This window comes from Clytia hemisphaerica, unplaced genomic scaffold (assembly GCF_902728285.1).
Source record: "Clytia hemisphaerica strain Z4C2 unplaced genomic scaffold, Clytia hemisphaerica genome assembly, whole genome shotgun sequence".
Classification (NCBI taxonomy): Eukaryota; Metazoa; Cnidaria; class Hydrozoa; order Leptothecata; family Clytiidae; genus Clytia; species Clytia hemisphaerica.
Genome location: NW_027103608.1, coordinates 372,361 through 377,817, shown reverse-complemented (window position 1 = coordinate 377,817; position 5,457 = coordinate 372,361).

Sequence of the window (5,457 nt, the reverse complement as noted above, 5' to 3'; positions counted from 1 at the left end):
GCCAGGAAATCACTTGAGTTTTCTTCATTTTTTAAATGCATGTGGAAGAAAATGTCAAGTTCACGACAAAAGTTTTCCACGTTTTGAATGCACGTGTAAGAAAATCTCCAAATTTATCACAAAAGTTCCCACGTTTTAAATGTACATACTGTCAACTGCTTTACTTGGGACGATTGGTCGAAACATGGGACTGTTTGATATCTGGTCTGTATTTTCACTAACTTGTTAAATCTCTTGGACAACAAATTTGTTTTGATAACTCCACCAAGTTTATCAATCATACTTCCTTTCATAACATGTCACGATAACTTTCACTGATAGCGACGATTGGAGAATAGCGAACGCCCGCTGCCTAACCGCCTATCGCCCGATGGGATTAACAAATAACGCGTGTGTAACTTGCCGCCCAAGTGACGTCAAACGCTCCATCGTTTTGCCATTTTTTTAATACGCCGTTCATTAACTCAAATCAAATGACTTTGGAGGTTTGGTGAAATGGTGGCCAAATTGCCGTCCCATGTTTTGTCAGATAGTCCCAAGGTGGAGCAGTTGACGGTAAGAAAATCTCCTAATTCACGACAAAAGTTTCCACGTTTAAAACACACGTTGCTAAAGATCTCTAAATTCACAACTAAAGTTTTCCACGTTTTATAAAATGCACGCGGGGAAGAAAATCTCCAAGTTCAAGAAAAATTTTAATTGTACATGTGAGTTGATTTCAAATTAATTACATCCATATTCAATGCACAATGCAATAAACCTTTTAAGAAGTATAACATATAAACATTCTTCATATTGGGGCCGTGGTGTTCCGGATCCGGATATCAGCTTTAAAATTTGAAATTCATAACCGCAACGAGTTTTCACTAACTGTCACTAACCCCAGCAGTTAATTCATTGTTGTAGATAAAAAAAGCAAGGGAAATTTAATCATTAACCAGTCAATTTTGCTCCATGTTTAAATTTTTACCTAAAATCAGTTCATCAACCATTCCCATTGTTTCATTGTCGGCTCTTGCATTCGTTGGGTGCAAACTTTTTTCATATTGCAAACAGTATGTAATTTTTCAGGTATAACATGGTCAGATTTATTCACAGTCACTTGCCTTCGTACGATTTATGTAAATATACAAACAAAATTGAAGTTAGTTTGTTGTGAAAGTTGATAAAATGTCCTGTTTTTCCTAGTCTACACAATAGACAGATCCAGGCTTTTAGGCCTTACTCTTGGTCTATAGGCACTGCTATAGGCGGCCACTAGTGACCCCCACCGGGAATTGCTTATTAATAGGTTTAAACATAATAGACAACATTCACAAAAGATGTTTATCAATCGAGATTTTAAATAAAAGAATGTTTAAACACAGCTGATTGGCTTAGGTTTCGAAACTCTCTATTGTTTCATTAAAACCTCAGTGCGCATGCGATTTATCTGGAGAATTTCAATATTCAAAACAAGAGCAGTGCTCATAGCCCTAAGAGTAGGAGTTTTACGCTCGAAACGAAGGAAGATATGACGTAGCCTAGTTTTTCCAAGACCAAGAGATTGTATTATCATCTCTCATTCCAGCTCATTCCAAACCAACAGAATGTAACGAAACATCAAATCCAAAAAGTAATATTAAGAAAAGTTCACTATCGACCATTTCTTGTGACAATCGTACAAAAATCATGATCCAATTCAACTCATCAAAGCATATAAACCAAAGCAAAGAAAAGTAGCGAAGCGAAAGAGCAAAAGTTGTTGTCTATTTTCTGCCATCTTTGTTTTGACAGTTAGAAACAAAGCAGTATGGTCCGATCAACAATACGCTTCTAAAACGCCCGACGTTGCCCGATCGACAAGGAGAATAGAGCGCCGTACGGATATTTACCACAGACGTTTCTCGAAGAAATGACGTCTTCCGCCTCGAAAAAAGAACATCCTACTGTTTTTACCGCCGGAGCTTGATTTAAAAAGAGACTCATGTACAAACTCACGAAATTGACCAAAACCGAGCGTTAGACTTGGAGAAGAAGGAGAAGAAGGAGAAGAAATTTTACCGTTTTAACAAATATTTCCTATATAGATAGGAAATATTTAATAATATACTGAACATTTTTATTTATGCTAAAATGATTCCTGGTTTTCGAAGCTTTTTGGTGACAGTTCTTACATTTGGAACTTTTTTAAGGAGAAATTCCCTGAACACCGAGAAAAGTTAATTGCTCTGGGCCTCGGGCATGATACTTTATTATGGTACTCCGCCACTAAGAGAAGATATATAATACACACACTACAACTTTTTGGCTTGGAATATTTTTCAAATTTCAGCGTATGTTTTGAACGTTAAAAAGACGCTGGATTTTGATGTTTCCATAAGCTTTCTTCCGAATTTTTGTATCAGCTAGGTATAGTTTTTGTCGACTTATTGTGAAAAAGCCTTTAATTCAAGTGGGTTTATATAGGTTAACTCTATATCATTAGACCTTAAAACATTAATGAGTAATATCTCAGTACACATCTTTTTATAAGAACAAACTATATAAGAAAAAAAGGCTTCGATGGCCAAAATACTGAGAACAAGCTAAGAGCATTTTAAGGCTTTGCGGACTCGAAAACATCAATTCTTTAGGAAAATGGGTCAAAATGTGGTCACAAAATGGAGAAAATAAGAACATTTTAAGAACATTTTTAGGCTTAAAACCCAAGAAGTTAAGAACATCCGTAGGCTTCAAAAACTTTGGATGTTCTTATAAAAAAACGTGTACGTGAAAGTTTATAATATGCCCCGTATTTAAGATGTCTGAATAATGCACAGTTATGGTGTTTCAATTGAAAATATGATCGTTCAAACTGTTTTTTCACCGACCAAGACTTTTATACTTAGATCCTACATTATTATGACGAAACTTAATATTATGATGTTTAAAAAATAAATTTTCTCGATCAAACAGTAGGTTTTGATCCAGCTGGCACACAACGTTGTTTCAACGTTCGACTAACGTTATATGGACGTTATGAACATTAGATGAACGTTGAAACAACGTTGTGTACCAGCTGGGGAATCAAGTTGTGATGAGAGGAAGATCTACCTATGATTATTTGAAAGTTTTTCCCATCGAATACACGTTTTTTTATGAGAACATCCAAAATTTTGAAGCCTTAAGATGTTCTTAACTTTTTGAGTTTTAAGCCTAAAGATTTTCTTAACATGTTCTTAAATTTGACCATTTCGTGAAAATCTTAGTCCATTTTCTTTAAAAAATTGGTTATTTTAGAGTCCATGAAGCCTTAAAATGTTCTTAACTTGTTCCATGGTTTGCTTGTTCTTAACATTTTGGGCATCGAAGCCTTGTGTTCTTAGTTTGTTCTTATAAAAGAAAACGTGTATGTCTGATGTTGGATAATTGAAATAGTTGTGTTCAATCAAGGATTTATTATACACTGGATATACAAGTAACAGATTTTTGCCGATTTCTCGTGTACTAGCTATGTCCGCAATAATGATATTATTGTTCACTTTCCTGTGAGAGTCAGATTCTTCGACTTAATTGCTAATTATAAGTCGTTATGACGTTTCAAGCTGTTTGAAAGATGCAAAAGACGTGTTGTGCATAAGAAATTTAATGTCGACACCAGAAATTTTCAAACTTCAAGCTAAAAAAAACCAACTTGCCACCACGTGCCTCCAAAGGATTTTGATACCACAGTGGAGCCAAGACAATCAAGTCTTATGTATTTTAATTTCAGCTCTTCTGGGGACAGTCTTGGAAAGATATTTCCAATTGAAAATTGCGTGTCACTATAAGCACTTTGTCTGAATTTCTGGTCTAATGATGTTTTTCTCACATTAGATTTCACAAATGTATCCAGCTCGGAATGCTAGCCTTACTTTCAAACTTTTTTTTCTGCAAATGTACAAAAAGAAAGAGATAGAGAACTTTTTAAAAATAAGACTGATAAACATTTTTAAAAATCAGACATCTTTGAGCCGCCATGGCAGTTGTCCTTTGCGGACAAAGCTAGAACATCAATTGTTTTCTGAAACAATGAAAATACAATGATCGCTCTCCATCGTTTTATGAGTCGTTTATCTAGTTTATAATAAATCTTTGGTTCAATAACAACGTTAAGATTTTGAACAAAAAACACTGGTAATTACTCCGGGTTAATATAGGTTACCGTACTTACCTATTAATAATCCGAAAGATCACCCATACCCGATTATCTCGCAAACGTAGTTGTCCCGGGAATCTCTCGAGTTAAGAACTTACCGTGCTATGACCTTATAACAAATTGTCTTTATATTCATATTTGAATCCTTTCAGAGACAAAATTTGTTTTTCTTTGTGAACATGAGAAACAATTATTGACTTATTTAAGAAAGGTGCCTTTTTACTTAATTGCGCGAATTTCCAACTTTTCAACCGATTTGTTTGAGAAATTTAACTTTTACCTACAAGACTTGCTGCAGCAAGATATACATTATACTACGGAAAGAATTTACAAAAAATCAAACAGGAAAAATCTAATGCGTCCTAAGTAGATTGACATGTCTGTCATTAAACTAGTCCTGACACTGAAACTTCTAGTACACTGTTTTTACCTATAAATTTGGATTCAGTTCAACTGAATTATGTCAAAAAAACTTTATAATCTATAATTTAGGAAATTTGACACACGTAATCACCAAAACAGCAACAAGGGCGGAGGTTTGACGTCTAAAATGTCACATACCAATTATTTTAATACCTTTTACTGACGTCATTGAATATTTTTGGTCACTGTAGCAAAAGAAAAACTAAAAAACGATGTTAAATGTTGAACATGAAACCCTGTATAGCTTGTTTGTTTTCTTAAAAAGCATCACGTATGTATTTTGTTTGTTTCAACGAAGCAAGAAATTACGCAATCGATTTTTGGTATCAAATATTCCTCGAAGGTCGAGGAAAGAATACACTCTAATGTGTGTTTTTTTTGCTTTAATTATCTTATTCGTTGATTGACCCTGCTTGATGCATTCCAAGATTTTCAAGACATTCCAATCTTCCAAGGCAAGTCAAAAGCGTAGTCCTACCATAGTATAAGAAAGCCGCTGCTGGAATATGTACCGTATTGTTTTTTTTCAGTTAATTGCTGTTCTATCTCTGTCTCCAAGCTTTATAAGAACATCAAGATTGTCAGTTTATTATTGGTAGATAATTTTTGAATTTTTTTTCTTATTTATCTTCGCAAAAAGTTTTTTTATTGCTAGATATCTTTGAATCTGTACCCAATAGAATACTTGAACTGATTTTGGACATATTTTAGGGATATTTTGTGGAAACGACAGTTTTTCGCCAAAATTAAAATTATAAGAACTAAATTCAAGATGACAACTTTCCTGTCAGTTTAAATGATAAATTTTAAAGGTGCTGGTTTGAAATTTTCACAGTATTATCTTGATGTACTTTTTCATTGATTTCTAAAAAGAT